The 22,283-nt window shown below is 44.4% G+C and overlaps 2 pseudogenes; both read left to right on the forward strand.

Annotated features, from left to right (window-relative positions):
- Positions 1-3,220: 3,220 nt before the first annotated feature.
- Positions 3,221-13,242, forward strand: LOC144364796 (E3 ubiquitin-protein ligase RNF213-like; annotated as a pseudogene).
- Positions 13,243-15,969: 2,727 nt separating this feature from the next.
- On the forward strand, positions 15,970-21,999 carry LOC144373521 (E3 ubiquitin-protein ligase RNF213-like; annotated as a pseudogene).
- The last annotated feature ends 284 nt before the right edge of the window (positions 22,000-22,283 follow it).

Here is a 22,283-nt window from a genome sequence, read left to right on the forward strand (position 1 = left end):
CTGATTCAGATAGAATAGATCATATGTTTCTAGAAATTTATTGATGTCATCGAGATCTTCTATTTTATTGGAGTATAAATTTCAAAACAGTTTCTAATAATCTTCTGTATTTTAGTAATATCCATCAAGATATTTCCTTTTTCATCATGAATTTTAGTAATTTGAATTTTCTTACTCCTTCTCTTTGTTAGCCTGGCTAAGGGTTTATTAATTTTATTTATATTTTCAAAAAAAATAAATATTTTGTCAACTCTCTGAATTGTCTCTTTTGTTTTAATTTTATTGTTTTCCACTCTGATTTTAATTATTTCATGTCTTCTACTACTTTTGGTGTTGATTCGTTCTTGTTTTTTAATGGCTTGAGATGTAATGTGAGGTCATTTATTTGTTGACTTTTTATTCTTTTAATGAATGAGCTTACTGCAACTTTCCTCTTAGCACTGGCTTCATAGTGTCCCAGAGATTTTGATATGATGTGTTAATATTCTCATTTACCTCTAAGAATTCTTTTAAATGCTCCTTGATGTCTTCTGCTACCCATTTCTCTTCTAATATCATATTATTTAGTCTCCAGGTTTTGGAGAAGCTTTTATTTTTTATTTTATCATTGATTTCTACTTTCATTTCCTTATGCTATGATAGAATACAGGGTAGTATCTCTATTTTTTGTATTTGCTAAGAGTTGCTTTGTGGCCTAACATATGGTCTATTTTAGAGAAGGATCCATGTGATCCTGAGAAGAATATGTATTTACTCGATGATAGATGAAATACTCGATATATGTCTGTTACATATAAATCATTAATTATATTAATGAGTTCTATAGTTTCTTTGTTTAGTTTTTGTTGGTGAGACAGGTGTGCTAAAGTCAAGCAGTATGATTGTGTTGTGATCAATTTCTTCTTGAAATTGAGAAGGGTTTTTTTGATATACATAGAATCTCCATTGTTTGGGGCATAGATATTTATGATTGTTATGTTTTGTTGATGTATGGTTCCCTTAAGCTATATCAAATGTCCTTCTTTACCTCTTCTTACTAACATTGGTTTGATGTCCATTTTATCCATTAGTAGATAGAAACTCCTGCTTGTTTACATGGCCTATGTGAGTGGTATGTTTTCCCCCCATCTTTTCACTTTCACCTTCAGTATGTGAATGTCTTTTGCTATGAGATGAGTCTCTTGAGAGCAGCATATTTTTGGATTTTTTAAAAATCCAATCTGTAAATCTATATCTTTTGAATGATGAGTTTAGACCATTCACACTCAGCATTATTATTGAGACATTGTTTGTATTTCCAGTCATTTTGGTTTATTTTTGGTTTTTAACTTGACTTGATTTCTCCTTTGAGTGGATTTTCCTTTAGTGTTGTTCCTCCTTTTACTGATTTTCATTGTTATTTTTTATTTCCTCCTCATGGAACATTTTGTCAAGAATATTCTGTAGTGCAGGCTTTTTCATTGTAAATTCTTTTAATTTTTATCATGGAAGATTTTTATTCTGTCATCAAATCTGAGGCTTAATTTTGGTGAGTACAAGCTTCTTGGTTGGCATCCTTTTTCTTTCAGAGCTTGATATATATTGTTCCAGGATCTCCTAGATTTGAAGGTCTCAGCTGAGAAATCTACTAAGATCCGAATTGGTCTCTCCCTATATGTAATCTGAAAATTTAATCTTGTGGTTTTAAAATTCTATCCTTTTTTCTATATGCTAGGCATTTTCACATTATAATGTGCTTTGTTGTAGATTTGTTGTAATTTTGTATATTTGCTTTCCTAAAAGCCTTTTGTTTTTAATTTTACAATTCATTTTTCATGCTTGGGAGATTTCCTATTATTACTTCATTGAAGAGATTGTGCATTCATTTGGTTTGTATCTCAGTGCGTTCCCCTATCCCAGTAATTCTTATATTTGGTCTTTTCATGTTTTTCCCATAATTTGTGAAGGTTCTGTTTATAGTTTCTCACCATCTTCACTGTGTTGTCAACTTTATTTTCAAGATTATATATTTTGTCTTCATTGCCTAAGGTTCTGTTTTCCAAGTATCTAGTCTACTGTTGGTGCTTTCTATTAATTTTTGTATTTGGTTTATTGTTTCCTTCATTTCAAGAATTTCTGTTTGTTTGTTTTTTTCACAGTCTCTATGTTTTTCTTGAAGTAACCTTTTGTTACCTTTATTTCCTCTCATGTCTCTTTGGTGGAATGGTCAATTGTTGCCTGTATTTGCTCTTTTAATTCATTATTTGTTCTGCAGATCATTTTAATTATGTACGTTTGGAATGGAAGGTCAATGGAATCTATTATTGTATCAGCTTGGTGTATTTCAAGCACTTTTCTCCCTTGTTTCTTCATGTCATCCATGTGTCTTCCTCTCTAGCAGTGTGGATTTGAGGTATCATAGTTTCCAACTTATAATCATGTAGTGACCCTGCATATTACCAATACCTTGCCTGTAGGAACCTGGAAGATGGTCTTGTTGTTCCTGACTGTTGTCACTAAATGGAAGCCAGGGGAAAGCCACCCCATGGATCAGTAGATGGGGCCATAGCATGGTCACTCTCCTCCTATCGTGGAGTGGGCTGGAATCGCTGTTGTCTGGTCCACCTCCTTCTGTGTGGCAGGAAGGCTGAAATCACTGTCATCTGCTCCTTGTATTTTATTTAGAGACTCTTTTCTTTGCTACTCTCTCCATCTTTGGATGCTGGCATCATTTTCTTCAGTATCTTGAATCCTTTTCTGCCTTCCAACTCATTCTTCTAGAAGACTAGGCAAGCTCTTGAACACAGGGGAATGTTGCTGCAGCAAGCTTGCAGAATCTGTGCATTTCTCTCCCAGTCTAGGGTTGGGCAGCCTATGTGGTTGTATAGATTAGATAGAGGGTGGGGGAGGGGAGGTAAGAAAGGCCAAACAGATGGAGCAGGAGCAACACTGATGTACCACAGAGGCCTGGCAGGATACCTGCTGCTAGCACTGAGGCTGTGCTGGCTGCAGCTCTCATCCAGATCTGTGCTGCTTGTACTCCTGAGTCTGCTTTGATGTATAATCTTTGTTTGGTAATTAACTCAGAAGAATTATCTCAATTTTTAAAAAATAATTAATTATACACATATTATTTACCAACGGAACCTGTTTTTGTTTAAGTGATGATGTTTGTGAATTAAAGGAAATAAGGTGCACACGAGCCTAGTACAGTGCCTGGGAATTATTTGGTAAAGGTTAGATGTTGGTCAGTGGCATCATCATATCCTGCAAAAAACAAGGTATCCTGGAGTCCTAACTGAAGGCAGGAAGTGGGAGTAGACACTAGATATTTACTTAGTGTATATTGATGGCCTCACTAAGGATCATGCCCCCGGTATGAGTTGTGCAACATCCTGGAGTGGTCCTCTGCAAGTCCCCTTTCTGTGCCAGGCATCATCGAGCTCCAGGTGTTTGTGGACCTTGCCTTCATCTTGGCTGAAGAAAATGACATTGGTGTGGACTGGGTGATCTGCTTCTATGATGCTGTGCAGGGCTATGCATCCCTGCTGTATAAGCTGGACAAGAAGGCAAGCTTCAGCGAGTTCATGGAACTGCTGAAAGAACTCTGGAAGGCTCTGCAAAAAGAGCCTCACCTTCCCAGTAAGCAAGTGAGTCTTGTTCCTTGTTCCAAGACATGGTGATCTTGCAACCCTGGGGAACTTCTGTGCTTTGAGGCCACACAGGCAGCCATTTAAACTGATGTTGAAAACCTGCTGAGGGCCATTACCAAGTAGGAATGACGCATCGAAATTTCCTTGCCAAGCGTACCCCATGCTGCTTAGAGGACATTTGATGGGACATTGCATGCATGCTTTAATGAGGTGACCTTGCTCAAGGACCTAGGCAGATCCGGGTTTAGAGCTGATCAGGTTTGAGGAAGTAACCGGCTCCTTGAGTTTAAGGCGTTGCCAGTTTAAGATAATGGGTTTTAGGGAAGTTGGAAGTTGAAGATTATTGCTGGGATTAGGGTGTTCCTGCTGCTTGTTCCCGTTGAGTTCTCGTGAGATTAAAATGGGATTTGGAGATAGCCTCGTGGAGTAGGTGAATTGTGCGTGGAGACGGGAGAACGGGATTGCCCCTGGACCTGTGTGGAGGCGGTGTGAAAGTGGGAATAAAGAATTGCTGTTTGAACCTACAAAGGTGTGGTGGCTCGTGATTCTGGTGCCAAGCATTGACTTTGGCAAAAACCAGCTTTTCTTCATGAATGGAAATGCTATCTTTGTCTTGAGTTGGAAGAGAGCTATGGAACTGCATATCAAGAGCAGTCTCCACCCTACAAGGCAAGTGTGAAAACAGCACAATAGGAAGTTTAAAAGAGGGTGTACAGTGGTTTTCTCTGAATGGTAGTAATTGTCTTTTATTTTATTTCTTTTGGGTATTTTTAACAATTGATATTGATTAATTTTTTATCCGAAAAAATATAAACATTTAAGTAAAATGTCTGTACCAGAGTCTGAGTTAATCTTCACTACGTAACTCACCCAAAGAGCAGAGATGTCCAGAGGCCTGCACCAGCCTTGGGATAGCTGGTCCTTCATGTGGTTGAAGGGTAGGGAGATGGACAGAGAGAGCAGTTTGCAGTTTGCCTGCTAGAAGCTCACATTCTCTTAAAATTTTTCTAAGTTTTTTTGGTCATACTCAGGGACCATGGCAGGACATTAAGAACTTAGGGATCCTATTCAGTCGGGCATTTGTCCTCAGAGGGCCTTTGTTCTGGGAACCCAGGAGGATGGTGGCCTGCCACCAGAGGGCACAGCCTGTAGTCATCTAACCAATCATCCATAAGTACAGGCCATGTGCACTGGCCTTGAACTTATAATCATCCTATCATGGCATCCCAAGCTCCTGGGATTATAGGCATGTGCCACTGCTCTTGGCAGAGAAGTAACTTCTGATATATCTGAATCTGTTCTTCTTGGATCCAGAGGCTTAGGATCTAATTTCCTTGTTTTAACATTACACGGAAATCTCTCTATGTGAAGTGACTGCATGAAAAACTGAAAAAGAAATTTATCAGTGAAAAGGTGTCTTTAAAGATTGTTCAGTTGACTGACTCTCAGGTGGATGAGGGCCAGGTCCTGGGCTCCCTGCTTTCTTTCTTGGATGCTCAGTATTGGAAAACACCCATGATATTCCACTTTGATGTGACTGCTTTGGTAAGTGCCCACATGGCAACTGAATGGCTACATCAGAAGTCTCACATTCCCGGGGCCCCATCTGCTTCTCCTTGTATGAAGAGTCCCTTCCTTCTTCACATGCCTGTAGTCAGTACCCTTATCTCAAGGAAGAAGACAGGAGGGTGCTGGGGTTTGGGAAGAATGGTTGGCAATTGTGTATTTTCAAACCCATGCTTCTATGTCTTTAGGAACAGACTGGAACTTGGGTCTTTCTTTTCAAAATCCTCATTTTACAATACCTAATGGATATAAGTGGGAAAATGTGGCTTTGGAACCCATTTCATTTATATATCATTGAAATTCCCAAAGGAAACTCAGTACTGCCAAAAAGGTCTACAAAGCTGGTATTTACACAGGGCATTTGCAGGTGGTCATGGCACATCTTTGATTCTGTGGCCTGTAGCCTGTGTTGACACATCTTGATTGTTTTCCACTTTCACCTTAGGGGAGCTATGAGTACATGTAAGGGAAACTGCATGCTTGGACTTAAATCTTAATGATATCTATAATGATGATACTCTCGTGTTGATTGATAGTATCTTGGATTTGTCTGGATATGTCAGATTGGTCCTATGTATGGGTTGAATCCCAGGCATTCTGAGTGTGGGAGATTCCTCTGTTGATGGCCACTGTCTCCCTTACTGCTAGTGAAGATGGCATTGAGACTTCATTTATGGAAATCTGTTAGCTGAGACTGCATGAAAACCTGAAAAAAAATAGGTCAGCTGTGAAAATGTGCCTTTTGTTGCACATGTGTTCATGCATGGTGGAGAGATCAAGCCACAGGATTGGAAATAGCTTTCTGGCTCATAATGCAGCTGCCGTAGTTGAGCTTCTGTAATGCTCTAACATGTAGATGCCAGCCTATGTGAACAAGAGGCTGCAGAAAGCCACATGTATTCAAGTGAGTGTTTTCATAAAGGCCTATCCACAGGAGACTACATGGAGGGTTAACACATATGGGTGTCTTTCAGGAAAATAAATTCTAACTTCTATTTATGTCTCTTCTTTGCAGAATCCACATGTCCCTCAGTTCAGTTTTTTGACATCTTCCCCAGAGTCACCTGCAAACCTCCCAAAGAAGTGACAGCTATGGAGCTGAGCCCTGAGAGGAGCTTCATAGAGCCTGGAATAGATGAGAGAGAGTTCTGCAGTGCTACTTTCCAATGACCTTTCCAATATTTAAAAAGATTCCATCAAAACAAAACCTAGACACATTTCAATATCAAGAAGACTCATGGGAGTGCATCCAGCACCTTCTAATATATTGTGGGGTCATAAACCCCTCCTATTCTGAGCTTCAAAACTTTGTTTGGTTCCTCAACTTTCAGCTCAAGAACTGTGAGGCCTCTTTGTTCTGCAATGCAGACTTTACTGGAGATATACTACAGGGCTTCAAGAACTTTGTGGTTACCTTTATGATTGTCATGGCAAGAGACATTGCTACACCAACACTTCATACTTCTATCCAAAGCCAAGGGAAGCACACAGTCACCATGGATGGGGTTGATGAAGAAGAACTTGCCCCATTCACTCTCTGGAGGAGGTGGTAGTCAGAGCCTCACCCATATGTGTTCTTCATTGGTTACCATGAGACCATGACATTCATAGGTACCATCTCTGACACAATTAGAATGGCAGCTTTGATGCCATCAACCATCTCAATGGGGAGATAATTAGGAAAGATGCCATGACAGAAGAACTGTACAGGGGGGGTGTTACTTCAGGGGGTTTCCTTCAATGTTGACTTTGATAACCTTCTCAGACATGAGAAACTCTTGAGACTTCTGCCAGCTACTAGGAATTCCTCAGGCCCTTATCTCTGATGAAATATATGATCTTACAATAGACAACATGCTCAAGATTCTGGCAATTTAAATGCGGTTCTGGTGTGGCATCCCGGTTATCATCATGGGAGAAACCGGCTGTGGGAAAACCAGGCTCATTAAACTCCTTAATGATCTGCAGCATGCTGATGCCTGGGCTAAGACCATAAAACCAGTCAAGGTCCATGGAGGAACTACTGTAGCCATGATTCACTCCAAAGACTTAGAGGCTGAGAAAACTGCCTTATCCAATAAGAACCAACACCAGTTAGACACCATCTTGTTTTTTGACAAAGCCAACACAACAGAAGCCATAAGCTGTATTAAGGAAGTCTTGTGTGACTAGACTGTGGAAGGCCAGTCCCTGGAGGAGGACTCAGGCTTGCACATACATCATAGCTGCCTGCAATTCTTATAGGAAGCACTCCCAGTAGACCATCTGCCATTTGGAGTCAGGTGGTTTGGGATACAGGGTCAGTGCAGAGAAGACAGCAGACAGACTGTGCTCTATTCCCCTTAGGCAGCTGGTATACCCTGTCCATGCCCTGTCCCTGAGGCTAATTCCTCTAGTGTGAAATTTAAGGCAGCTGAACAATACTGCTGAAAAGCTCTACATCCAGCAGATGGTGCAGATACTGCTGGACTACATCAGGATTAGTGAGGATGAGACTCATGTGATCACAGAAGTGCTCTCTGCCTCTCAGAGGTTCATGAGCAACACTGAAAGTAAGTGCAGTTTTGTCAGCCTCTGGGATTGGAGTGCTGTGTGAAGGTGTTCACTTGGTTTCATGGCCACAGCAAAGTACTATTTGTGAAGCTGAACACCTTTCTCTGTGAGATCAGTGTCAGCAAAAATAACTTCAGAAGAGACCCCATCTTCTGGTCTCTGGTGCTGGATGTGGGGGTCTGTTACCATGAATCCCTAAAGGAGAAGGAATCCTACTGCAGAGCCATTTGCAGGTATTTTCCACAACCATATGATGACAGCATGGTCATCCTAGATGAGATCATGCATGCACAGGATCTTTTCCTGAGTGAGATGCCTCTGAGAAAAACCATAGCCAGGAACCTGGCTCTGAAGGAAAACTTCTTCATGATGATCATCTGCACTGAGCTAAAGATACCCCTCTTCCTGGTGGGAAAGCCTGGAAGCTCCAAATCTCTTGCCAAGACCATCATGGCAGATGCCATACAGGGCCAGGCCTCACACTCCAATCTATTCCGCAGCCTGAAGCAGGTCCAACTGGTGTCATTCCAGTGTAGCCCCCACTGAACCCCCACATGGAATCATGAACACATTCAAGAAGTGTGCTCACTTTCAGTAGGGTAAGGACCTGCAGCAGTATGTGCCTATGGTGGTGTTGGATGAGGTTGGCTTGGCAGAAGATTCCCCGAATATTTCCTTGAAGGCTGTGCACCCACTGCTGGAAGATGGGTGCATTGAAGGTGATCCTGCCCCCCACCAAAAAGTTGGCTTCATAGGTATTTCCAACTGGGCCCTTGACCTTGCCAAGATGAACCAGGGTATTTTGTGTCCCATGGCAGCCCCAGTGAGAAGGAGCTCATAGAGAGTGCCAGAGGGATCTGCTCTTCAGACAGCCTGGTGCAGGACAGGGTCCAAGGGTACTTCGCTCCTTTTTGCCAAAGCCTATGAAACAGTGTGCAGCAGGCATAACAAGGAATTCTTTGGGCTTCACAACTACTATAGCCTCATCAAGATGGTCTTTGTCACTGCCAGAGCATCTAACAAGAAGCCTTCTTCACAGGATATTGCACAGGCAGTCCTTCAGAACTTCAGGGGCAAAGATGACATCCCTGCTTTGGACATCTTCATGGCCAGTTTACCTGAGGCCAGGTGCATGGGAGAGGTCAGTCAGCACCCTGGAACTCATCAAGCAGAGTTGGGGAACTGGAAGAAGCTGAATCCTGCTACTTGCTCATACTGACAAAAAAACTACATGGCCCTGCAGATCCTGCAGTAATCATTCTTCAGTGAGGACCAGTAGCCTGAGATCATCTTTGGTTCCAGTTTTCCCTGGGATCAGGAGTACACCCAGATCTGCAGAAATATCAACCAGGTGAAGATCTGCAAGAAGACAAGAAAGATGGTGGTGCTGCTGAACCTGCAGCTCCTCTATGAGAGCCTGTACGATGCACTCAACCAGTTCTACATCTACCTTGGGGATAAGAAGTATGTGGACCTTGGGCTTGGCACCCATCATGTCAAGGGTCGGGTCCACCCTGACTTCCACCTGCTTGTCATTGAGGAGAAAAATATGGTGTACAATCAGTTCTCCATGCCCCTCATTAACTGACACTACCTGGAACTCAGCTCAGTGCTGCAGGTGTGGCAGAAGAACATCGTGCAGGAGCTCATGCAGTAGGCAGAGCAGTTTGCTGATGTGAAGGCCCATAAATTCCTTGCTGGGCACAAGTACAGCCCTGCTGATGTCTTTATCAGCTTCCATTCCGACGCCTGTGCCTGCGTGGTACTGCAGGCTGTGAAGAGGCAGGGCCCTGGGAACCTGATGGAGGAGATGTACCACAGGGTGTCTGAGGAGGCCAAGCTGATCCTATTGTACTGTGCCACACCAGATGCTGTGGTGCAGCTGAGCACCTCCACTCTGGGCTCATTTGTGGGGCAGGCGCTGTCACACAAATACTGGAGCAAGCAGCAGCACCACTCCTTTGCAGATTTCCTCCAGGCTCAACTTCACAATGTGGACCTGGAGCGCCATGCCATCTTCGCAGAGGTGACTGCCCCTATAGCCTTTCCTGTTTCTCTTTCATTCATGAGCCCTCTATCTCCAGTCTCAACTCTGTTTAAGGCACTGTTCAGTTTGGGAAACCCATGTGTTCCTCAATGTTAGGCCCAATGAGGATAAGTCCATTTTGGCCTCTCTCACCTGTTTGTCAGCAGAGCTCTATTCTGAGAGCAGCACTGAGCACAACGTTCAGTTCCCAGAATACTGGGCCCACCTGGGATATAAGTGATTGGCTGCTTCTCATTATTGGACAGCCTAAGAGTAAAGGATGATGATGCCTCCCATTCAGATGCCCTTAGTCTCATAGGTGAAACTTGTGCAGCTAGGTGGGGGAATGAATCATAGTTGGTTCTCCTTGAAATACATCTCCTGGGCTTGCCATGAGGGCTGGCTGGGTAGATGTCAGAGGCAGAGGCCTTCTTGAGGCACAGGTGTTGAGTCCGAATCTGCATCTGTGCAGGACTCTAGGAAGGGACCGCTGACAGAGCTTGAAATTCAGGCTGAGTGCTTGGTTGTGGAGATGGGATAGGTGGAGAGACATGTGGAGGGGCTTGTGGACAGCCTTGGGCTTGGGCTTGACTTCACAGAGAGGAGCTATGAAGGAAACTGTATTTAGACATGCCCTAATGGCTGTGTGATAGAAAGACAGTGGAGTAAGAGAGTGACATTGAGAGGATAGATCTGTCAGGAAGCTTCTGGAATGGTGCAAACTGCAAATGGTTAGCAGGAAGTGTGGCTAGGCTAATCATCAATTCCACGGAGGGGTGGCAGGAGGTGGAGGACAGACTTCCTGAGCTCATTGCAGCTTTATGCAATCATCATGGAGACCCCAAAAAAGAGCAATGGGTTTGGGAGCCAGTGGTAAAATCTGTTTTGGGTAGGTTTGGATGTCTGTTGTGTGGTTTGATGTAGGAATATGAAGCTTGTCAGTAAGGACAGGTCCAGAGAAGGGGTCTGGAGCCAGGTGGAGTGGCACATACCTGTAATCCCAGTGGCTTGGGAGGTTGATGCAAGAGGATTGAGAGTTCAAATCCATCCTCAAAACTTATGGAGGCCCTAAGTAACTTAGCAAGACCCTATCTCAAAATAAAAATTAAAAGGAAGTGCTGGGTTATTGCTCAGTGGTTAAACCCCTGCATTGTTCCATGGTACCAAAAAAAATGGGGTCTGGATAGCTGAGGTCCTATGTGCCTGGGAATGTCTGGATTTTCACCATGGGATATGGTCCATGGCAGAGAATGGAAAACTATGGAGGGGAAGGAGAGTAGCCAGTGGCTAACTCCATTTGATAGCATGAAGTCAGATTACAAGATATAATGGCATTGTGCTGGGCCCTAAAGGGTCAGAAGGCTCTCAGGTAGGCTCAAAGCTGGAAGAGAGACATTCGAATCTCAGAAGGAGATAAAGGCTTCTTTTAGTCAGGGCAAGTCTTCTTTCTGCCATCTATTGACCCTGGAGGTCCTGCTTGCCTCAGCCACTCTTTGTATATAAAAACTGCTCTTGGTTGGGCTTCTTTCTGACTGAGTGCCCACTGGCCCTGGGTTCTGATCTGGTGCTCTGTGCCCTTGCTTGAATTCCAGCTGATGACTCGTGTGCCTATGTTTCATGCCCATGTCCAGATGCCCTTAGTATCATAGGTGAAAACTGTGCAGCCAGGTGGGGGCATGGATCATAGTTGGTTCTCCTTAAAAGACACCTCCTGAGCTGGCCTTCTCTAGACTGCTAATGAACCATGACTGCTAGGCCCTATGAGTAGAAGTGAAGGGCTTGGCCCTGAAACTTGTGATCTTGTCACTACAGCAGTTTGACACTGAGTACTCATTCCTCAAGGAAATTTAGTGAGATGTCATACCTGCCCATTACCTTTTGCCCCTGCCCTGGGAATGTGGTGTTGCATGCCAGAGTGTGGTAGCCACCAGTAAGGAACTCTGAGTACTATGAGATGGTCATTGCTCAGCCTCCTGGTATGCCCCTCTGGCCCCAGTTATAAGACAGCCATGTCCATCTGTCTCCTGAGCATTGTGTGGCCCTTTCCTTCTCCAGTGGATTGCATCCTCACCTTGTGGAGAGAGACCCCACCTGGATGCTGGGTTCTGCATGGCCTGTGATTCCCTTCATTTTGTGGAGTGTTTTGATCAATGTTTTTTGTTTTGTTTTGTTTCACTTGTGTTTGGGATTGAACCCAGGGCTGCCCTACCTCTGAGCCACATCCCTAGTGCTAATTTTTATTATTATTAATTTTGAGATAGAGTCTTGCTGAGTTGCTGATGCTAGCCTGGAACTTGTGAGCCTCCTACCTTAGCTTCCTGAGCTTTGGCTGCCCATGTTTTTGGACAGAGGACTCACTTGGGTGATTCCCTTTTTCTTTCAGAGGAAGCTTAATGAAGACAGTCAGATGTAAAATTCTTATTATCCAGATGGATTTTGATGATGGTACTCATAGTGCTCAGCTAATTGTGTCAGCTAGTAATTTTCTTGGAAAAACATACGAAGCCAAAATGTGCCCAGGACATCCTGAAGAATTTTTTCCATGAAAACAGTGTGGAAATATGAATGACTCCCCCTCCCAGCTCTTGACATGGGCTAGAAAACCTAGAGAGAAAAGGATGAACAAAAAGGCCATTAATGGCCCAGAATTTGTGGAATGCAAGATGTGTCAATAATGGAATATTTGTAGTGTGTAGGAGATTGTGTTAAAGCTGCATTTGCAGTCATTTGCAGTCTTTTTTTTTTGATCATTTTTATTTTGAATCATATAATTCAAATTAAAGTTCAGTCTGGGATGTAGCTTGTTGGTAAAGCACTTGTCTTGTATGTCTGAGGCCCTAGATTTGATCCCCAGCACTGCAAAAAAGAAAGAAAAAAACTTATCATAAGTTTAAGGGCAGTAAGACTATATAAATAAATTAATATTTATTGGATATTTTTATAATATCCATAAATCTGTTGCTTTCATAATTGCTGTGTTCTGTTACCTCATGTAATATAAAAGTGATTTCTGTCCCTTTAAAGCATGGTGAACCTGTTATAAGTTAAGGCCCGCCAGATCCTTTAAGGAGGTGGTCTTTGGCCACTGGGTGTTCAAGGGGCACCATACCACACTCTACTATCTCAAAATGGGAAGGCCAGTAAGCCCCATCCTCTGGCATATGGGTGCCCTGAGACATTCAGGGTAGATGGGGGTTCTGATCAGGAGTGAGAGGAATTAATCCTATGAATTGGAAGACACCCTCCTCTTATGAGAGATGTGGTGGCCCCTGGCATTGTGTGGAATGTGGTAAAGCCTCAACAGCTCCTGGGACACCCATCAGTCGTCGCACACATTAGATTTTGCTCCATTACTTGCTTTGTTTTCATTTTTGTTTTCTCAATAGGTATTCTACTATTAACGAAATCAACAAAATACAAGGAACTCAGAGCTGTGTCTTTGTCTATTTCATCACAAAATGTTGACAGCCACAGCGAGTCAGAATGACACCTGGCATTTGCCAGAGGGAACGTTTGAAAGGTGATGCCAGCGACCCATTCAGATGATGATTTGAGTTATGCTATACATAATTGCTGTGATGCTGGATTGATTGTATTGTATATTTGACCTTTGCTGTCGGGCAATGGGGCGGCTCTTGCTGCCTCGGCGCCCCCCCCCCACTTTGGAGTTTTTGCATGGAGTTCTCTTGGGGATTCCCGGAGAGTTCCCATTGGTTGGGAAAGTGCTGTAGGAGGGATTTCCACCGGTGTAGGGTTTTTCTGGAAGCGCCGTGTGAGAGTTGAAATAAAGTAGTTGCTGTTTGAACATACAAGGCTTTGTGGTGGCTCAGTTATTCATGCCCATCCAGACTGCAGCAACAAAACTCTCCTGGATGAGGAGCAGAGCATCCAACGTGGGATTCCATGGAGGTAGGGCCAAAAGACGAGTGACTGTCTTTAAATATGTCTCGGCTGCTTCTTGAGGTCTCATGCTGCCCATGTCTAGGTATGACACCAACCCCAGCTTTCTCTGGGCTTCTCTGGGCTCACTGTTCACAGCCATCACCCTGGGACTTGCTGCTGCTATGTCAGTATGGCCTGCTCTGCCTCAGGAGTGCACAGGATTCACACCTGCATGTACTCTTTATTATACAAATGACTCAGAGATCTTCCCCTTGCACTTAGTGTTAACTCTTTGTGCCTGCTCCTTGGGGAAGTACTGTGTTCAAATCAGTCCATCCCTTTTTCTATAGAAGGTCACCGGCTGGATTATATAAGACAAATGGTATTTTGGAAAGAGGGAAACAGTTTAATAATTTCATAGATAGAAAGCCAAACTGTCAGCACCTTGCAGCACTTTCTAATTATGAGACAGTGAGTATGGTAAAATGCACATAAAAACCTGTGGGCAGGACCCATGTCATGTAGTCTTTGCATGGCAGTTAATCAGCCTTGATACCCACGTTGATGGTGTGTGGGCTGATGTGATGTAGGGGGTCTGATGGGTTTTGGTGTGTTTGGGGATGTAGACTTTGTGAAAGGAAAGTGACCACAACACTCGGAGTGACCAAAAGATCTTTATTGCAGCAGTGCAACAAAGAGAAAAGAAAGAAGGAAAGAGAGAGAAAGAGAGAGAGAGAGAGAGAGAGAGAGAGAGAGAAGAGAAGAGATGAACAGGGAGAGAGAAAGAGCAAGAGACAGAGAGCACGCACAAGAAAGATAAAGAGAGCAAGAGAGAGAGAGACCAAGAGAGAAAGAGCAAGAGAAAGAGAGCAAGAGAGAGACAGCAAGAGAGAGGGGGGCCTGGCAGGAGGGAGATTTTATAGCCCATATCTAATGGGGCCTCTGGGTCTGCAAGCTGCCTTGTTGGCCCAAGGTGGGTTGAGTGCTCAGCCTTGAGCGGGACTTGACACAAACAGGTGATAAAGGACCAGATAGAGGGGGGTTTGAGTGCGTGGGCTATCTTGCAGCCAACATCTGTTCAGCCTGCCCTGCAGACAACACAGTTCAGCCTGCTCTGCACCCAACACTTTGAGGTACCAATCATCCCTCTGACAGTAGTGTGATTAAACATCTGGACAGAGGTGTATCCCTGAATATAACAAGAGGAAAGCAGACAGATGTGAGAAGACTTGGTGGCTTCGTTCTTCACTGGGCTATGGTGGTCTGTGCACATTGATGACCTGAAGAGGTCCACAGTCATAGCTGCTGATGTGACTAAGCTGTAGAGTGTCACCATCAGCCAGCTATTCATGCCAGGAGGCAGCCTAAAACATGAGTTGCAAGGTGGAAATCTGCAAAGGTGGGGGCAGAAAGGCAGGTGAAAAGTGCCAAGTTAGGCAGCCTCCTGTGAAGCTGGAATCATGGCTGCCACATTTGAGTCACTTTTGAGTCTTGACACCTGCCCATAGTAGGAACTCAGGATGTGGCACTGAACTGCCTGGTGCATGGTCAATATAACCAGGGCCTTGGGAAGGCCAAGAAGCAGCATCCAGTATATTAGCTGGTGTTCTTTGGATCATGTGCCAGGCCCTCAGCCTAGGCTGTGGGGCACCTGACTAGTAGATGACAGATGTCCCCTTAACTGGGGCTGCCACTGAAATTTAGGACAGAAAACCCTGGTGAGGCTCAGCCTAGGCAAAGACCGGTACCACCCACCCCCTTCCTTCTCCAAGTGGTGACTTGATTGTGTTCCCTTTGCTTGCATCAAAAAGCAACCAGGAAGAGGTGATGGAGGCAGAGACCAGTAAGTCAGGGAGGTGGCAGGAATGGAAATGAAAGAGGAAAGTCCAGAGGAGATGGAATGAGAGGCCACCAATCTGAGGGGAGGTGATGTGAGTTCTCCTCTGTTCCCCTGTTGGCTGCAGATGGCTGAGCTGGAGGAGCTCAGGCAGCTGTGCCAGGGTCATGCTGAGCCCTGCCTTCTCTTTATGCTAGAAGTGTTGGGGATTTACCAGGACAAGATTTTCCTTTTCCTTCTTTATGAAGGCTTCTAGTTAGCTCTGCCCTGTCCCTCAACCACTGGCCAAATCCGTGACATCAGCTACCACCTTGATGGTGGTCCTCTGGGAGTTGTCCAATTCACAGGGATCAGCTGGGGGAGGTCAATCGGTCAGCTTCACTATGGAGACTGGCCACTGTTGCTTTGTGCATGTGGACACAAGGTCACCTTCTTGTGTGGGCAGCATAGTTTTCACCCATCCTGGACATGGCAGCAGCAGATGATGTGCTGTCTCCCTTGGCAGGCACAGGTTCTGGACACCACCAGACTGTTGAGGAGCTGTGTGCAAAGTGCCATGGGGATGCTCAGTGATGAGGAGAGCTGCACACACAACATGAGGACACTCACCATCCTCCTCAGCCTCTTGAAAAGGGACATTGTGGCAGTAGTAGGAGACATGTCCCTGCTTCTCATCCTACCCCAGCAGGCCCTTCCTGAGCAGTGGGGATAAGGTGGCTGAGTGTGGCGAGCTGCCCTTCTAGGTTCTTGTGTCTTGGCAGATGCAGCTGGCATAGCGGGAATCTAAGGACATCTCTTGAATTCTGCTCTAGAGTTGGCCTGGCCAGGGGACCTGTGGCTTCACTCTGCAAGAGAACTGGTCAAGCAGCACAGCAGAGCCTCCAATTTGGTGCTGACAGGTGGCCTAATTATGTACCTTTTGCCTTTTCACAGCCTTGTTTTTGTGGATATCCAAGATGCACCTCTCCATCCTTCTAAAGAAGCAAGAAGAGAACAAGCTCTGCAGTCTGAAGGAGTGGGTGGGGAGAGAAGCTGCAAACCAGGATGCACTCCAGGAGGCCGGCACCTTCAGGTTCTATGAGCAGTGAGCAGTTCAGGGACCTGCTATACCATCTCAGGGGAAGGAGAACACCAGGTGTATTTTTCTCTACCTGAGGAGGGCAGAGCTATGTTTTTGCTCCAAGATCCCAAAACAGACCTGGATGGTGGTCATGTGTGGTTGTTGGCCATGCATGTGGTCTTGGGGTGTTTATTGACCACCTGGATTTAGTCATGGAAGATTGTTGGCCACCTGAATGGTGGTCATGGGGATTGTTGGCTTCCTTTCTCTGCTTTTGTGTGCTTTACTTTATTTCATTATAGAGATCTTAAAAAATATTGTTCTCATAGGATGTTGGCCAGCATGTCATAAATAGCAGCCAGGGTTGCCATTCAAGGTTATTAAAATTGAGATGGAGATGTGCAGAGAAGTAACAGAAATTATCTTCTCAGGCTACTGCTTGAAGTAACAGAAAGTACAAAAATAGGAACCCAGGAGTGTCATTTATTATCCATGATCCTTTTTTTACAAAACCATAACCCTTTTATTCAGACTTGAGACAATCTTTAAAGAGCCTGTGCCATGGGGACAGGAGGTTTGCTCAGGGTCTCAGATGGAGAGTCTAAGAGTCTGAAACTACCTGTGGGCAGGGTGATATTAGGCCAATGAGGTCCTCCAAGGTCCCTCCAGTTCTGCTCTTCTGACCCCATGGCTCCAGGTCTGCTGCCTCACATGGTTCACAGGGGGAATGTGGGTGATGGCAGAGTCCTGGGCAGCCAGGGCCCATGGGTGCTGGCTTTCTCACCACAGGATCTTTTCCATTTTGAGTTCTCTCTGCAGTGCTCCTTGACTTCTTTCGTAGTTACACCTTCTGAAGGACTTTTGTGAGCCCAGAAACTGAGCATGCTTTTGTCTCCCTGGATGGTCTCCCTTTCTTAGCACATGTCCAAGCCATGTCCCATCGCTCCTTTGCCACTATTGCTCTGGCCTTACTGGGTTTGCCAGCCTCCCTTTTCACTGTCCCATGGTCCACAGCACCTAGGACCAGTTTCTTCTGGTCACCAGCAACACCCAAGAACAATTGGACCTGTTTGCACAGTACCCTCAATGCCCATTTCTGGGGCTGGCAGGCCCTTGGGAAACTGCTGGTCTGTCACAGGATCTTGTGACACTTCACCAGCACTGTGTGTCTCAGACTTAATGTCACATACCATTGGAGCTAGATTGCTGGCCTCCTTGGAGTCCTTTCTGGCAGAAGTCTTCTGGTTTTTAGTTAATCATTTTATATAGCCTGTTGCCTTCATTTTTTTTTCAATTCTCAAATTATTTCAAATTTGGTCTCCTGGAGACCCTCTGTGGTGACTGCATTACTATGGATCCCTTTTCAGGGCTCTCAGCTGCTCAAACCCAGGGTCTTTTCACTGCCTCTCCTACATCCTCTGTGCATGTTCTAGCCTGGGGTCTTAAGACAAGAGATGTCCTTGACTAATGGGATGTTTGTTTTCTCAGTAGATATTTTTTAAATTCGCTGTAGAATCCTTTGTATTGTATACTCAGAAAAAAAATTTCCCTACAAAGGGCTTCACTTTCTTTTTCAACATAAATATTTTTTAATTATACCTTTTTCCACAATAAATTGTGGCACTTTTCATTATGTAAAAAATATATCATTTTAGCATGAACGTGAGATGTAGTTAATTCAACCAATTAACCGTTGTCAGTCTAAAGTACTCAGGGTTAGTTACAGAAACACCTTCAAGAAAAGCTGAATTCTTGATAAACATATTTTCTTATTTAACTTTGTCTGTATCAAATTTAGTTTGGTCTCTTCATCTTTATTATATTTTATCTATAGCTACATTTTAAAAAAATATTTATTTCATTTTATAGTGAAGTTGGTCATTATTCGATTTGTTTTTAGAACCTAGTACGCTTGTTCTGAAAAAAATTATATAAAATGCAGCAAATACTTCTTCATCTTTTCAAGGCACTAGTTACTATTACTAGATGTAAAATTAAGTTGCATACATCCTGCTTATAATGTTAAGACAAATGCATTTGTGAGTCTCTTATACTTAAAAGTGATGGAAACTTCAATTTGTAGCCCTGGCTTGTAGGCTAGAAAGCTTGTTGACACAGAGGAAGGAGGTGTCAAGAACAGCACTGGCTATGATGCTGAGCCACTGTCCCTGTCCCCTGTCCCACCCCTGCTGCAGACATACCCTTTGGAAGTGGGTCCAAAGCACAGTCACCCCTCTGCTGGCCAGCATAATTTCTCTCATTGACAGAGATGGCAACCTGGAGCTTCTGATTGGACCAGACTCACCAACCTGGGCAGCTGTGGATGTATATTTTTAGTAACAGTAAATCATTGAACATTTTGCTTGTGATGAATAATATAAGGTAAATGAAAATCCACACAGCACCCTTAGTCACTTTCCTGGGCTTGAGAACGTAGACACTGCTTTCCAAGGAATGTTTCGTCAGCTCCTTCTGCGAGGTTGTGGCATCCTGGCAGGTCTTTGTCCTGTCTCTCTCCTCATTTTCTCCTCTCAGTGCACCTGTGATAGTTCAGAAAGTCAAGTTGGATTCTGTGTGCAGTGGGGACACTTCCCTTAGGAAAAAATATGTCCTTGATCATGCTCATGTTCCATTATACTGTTCCCTATTTTGTGTGGGGCCTCCCCAAGCTTTCTGTTCAGATTGCACAGACTTCAATTCTGGAATGTGGGCCAATAAGATGCAAGAGAGAGACAGGCACAGGCCTTAGAGACCTGGTTCTGCCTGAGGCTTTGGACCCCTCCTAGGCCCTGCATAGATGGCCTGCTTTCATTCTGTCTGTAAACAGAGGTTATGAGGTAACCCTCCAGTTCTTGTTAAGCAGGAGCCCTGGCCATAAAGGGAGACAGCAACTGTCTGTGCAGCTTTGTTTTATTTTTATGTGTTACAGGGATTGGAACCAAGGCCTTGCACATGCCAAGCAAGCAATCTACCATGGAGCCACCCCTGGCCCACAGCTCCTTCACCTCTCATTCACCTCACCTACCTGCAGATCCAAGAGTGAGATGTTTACCATCATGGTGTAGAACCATATGAGCCTTCCTGAGGGTACTTGTAACAGTGTCCCCTTCAGCTGGAGAATCAGGGACTATCTGGAAGAGCTCTTGGTCAAGGCCCAGTATATCACAGATGTAAAAAGTGAGCACTGCTCAAGATTGGCCTGATGCAGACTTTACCCACAAAGTAAAGTGGCCTGACCATTAGCGGGCAGACAGCAGCTAGCACCTAGTAAATTCTGGGACTTATAGTTTTCACACTTTCCATGTGGAATAGGCTCAAGTTCATGTCCTGCCTTTATTCTGAAATTTCTGCTGAAGGAGTAAAAGTCTCCAGGAGGTGAGAAGCCTTTAAGTCACACTCCATCAAGGGATCCTGTGAGGTGATTCAATGGTGCACTGATCAGCAGTATGGTGAACTGGAGCATGTTCCAGCAGGCACAGGGCTTACTACCTGCTTTAAGTTGACCATTCCAATCCTGAGGCTCAGACCCAGGAAAGGTCCCATTAAGCTTTCTCAGCAAATACTAGCAATGAAAGGAGTGTATCCCCTTCTTCCATGCTAAGACATTGGTCTCTCTCCTAGAGAGCAAGCTTTTCTTAGAGTGTGGCTTTAATTGTCTCAATCCATTCTGGCTTTCTCCCTAAATTACAGGCAGATAAGTTAGTAGAAATCTTCTAGCAGACTACCCTGGGCATGTTTCTTGGGCAGTTCCCTAGGGATCTGCAGCAGGAGCTGGTTCAGTACTATTTGAGGGACTTCCTGCTCTTGACTATGAGAGTGTCTACCTGGGAGGAGCTAAAGGCAGGTACCTACTGAAGATCATGTGTGTGGAAATTGCATGGTATTGACTAGGGGCAAACATGGGAACTCAGCTTCTGAGATCTAATGTTGCGGTGTGGGAGAACATAATGAAGCCATGCAGGATGCTAGGCTCAGAATGTCCCCTGAACAGAACACATGACCAGTTCTTATCACTCCCCAAGGCCTCGAGAAATGGGGCATACTAGTACCTTAAGAAGCTCTCCAGGTTCCTTGTAACATTCTATTGAAATTGTTGAGTTTCTCTTGACAAAATTAAGATACATATGTAACTAACCTCTTAAGGTAAAAATAATAAGTGAAACTCAGTGGAATGGTTGACACTTTTTGTTTCTAGAGCTGGGGAGGAAACCAAGAGTCTCAGACGTGCTAGAGAAGTGCTAACTGCAGAGCTGCAGCCAAGCCTGAGATGGAAACTCAGATGCCTGGCAATCACATGCAGCACAGAAAAAGAAGGTAAAGAATGTGGGAGAACATACTCTAGCCAGCATAATAAAATGTTATCAAGGTGTTTCAGGGACTGAGCAGAATATATCTTATTTTTAAAAATGGGTAGAAGTTATTAGTCACCTGTACAGGGCATAATTGGCAGGCTTCAAGAAGGCTTTGCTCACATGCTCAGCCCAACCAGTCAGTCAAGAGAAGATAAAAAGTCTTCAGATGCCAGTTGTGCCTGCTCATCTGGCAAAACTGAGTTTTCCAAAAGAAGGGCAGGCTTACAGTCTTCCTGGGCAGGTGCTGAGCAGTGGTCACATGGCATGGTGGTTGGGAAGCCTGCCCCCTGCAGCTTCTTGCCATGCTGTGAGTATCAGCTAAGTCCAGGCAGGTGCTCACAGCAAGGCTTTTCAGCTTTGTTTCTGATCAAGAAGAATTAGAAACAATTTAAGTGTCCAAATAAATGAAGGAGGGACATATTAAAGTAGGACAAATTTAAAATAGTTGTTTGCAACCATTGAAAACAATATTTTCACAGAAAATGAGTGATAGAGGTATTCTTATAATCTAATCCTGAGTGGAAAAAATCAGGAACAGAGTGATTCTGATTTGAGGATGATTATGAGGAAAGACACAGCTGGGAAAATGGCTAGAGGCTGTACTGAAAAGAAGCCAGGAGATTGGAAGTCTGGCTTGTAATTTTCTTTCTCATGTTTTTTGAATAGTTCTGATTTCCCATAGGAAAACACATCTTTATGATTTAAAAATACATATTGAAAAATTTTCAAAACCTCAATTTCTGCAGATGGTCCTGTGGTCCTGTGTCTGTGAGCTATGAGCAGCCTCAGGGAGGCCCAAGGATGGGCTCTGCTTGCTGTGGGTGCACCTTGCCTATCCACATTTCAGGACCTGGCTGCACAAATTCTCCAGAATTGTGACCATCCACCTGCACGTTCTGCAGAGCCTCACTGAAGCTGCACAAAAGCATAACACAGTTGGCAGTGAGTTGGGATGAAAGCCCAGTCCCTGGTCTGTCCACGGGAGCACAAGAAAAGACCCTTTAGGGGCATGTGAGTCAGCATATCTGAGAGATTTTGGGAACAGCTGGCTAGTGCTTCCTGTATCCCAAGACCCAAAGGAGCAGGTTAAGAACCTAGAATGCAAGGACACACTGCCCCTGCCAGAAGCTCTGGCCTAAGGAAACCACAGCCAATGAAGCAGGTGGGTGGAGAAGCAGGGGCCCCATGGGGTCACATGGTTGCTCTGCTCTTCTTAGACACTATATGTGTTTGCTGCAATGACTTGTGCTGAAATTCTGACAAGAGACACCCTAAAGCCAATTCCCCAGGCCTGGATGCATCTGGGAAAGAAGCTGCTCATACCACTGGAGCTTGTCTGCTCAGATTGGTACTTTCAAGACAGCAGGAGCACAGC

Source organism: Ictidomys tridecemlineatus, unplaced genomic scaffold, assembly GCF_052094955.1.
Source record: "Ictidomys tridecemlineatus isolate mIctTri1 unplaced genomic scaffold, mIctTri1.hap1 Scaffold_42, whole genome shotgun sequence".
NCBI lineage: Eukaryota > Metazoa > Chordata > Mammalia > Rodentia > Sciuridae > Ictidomys > Ictidomys tridecemlineatus.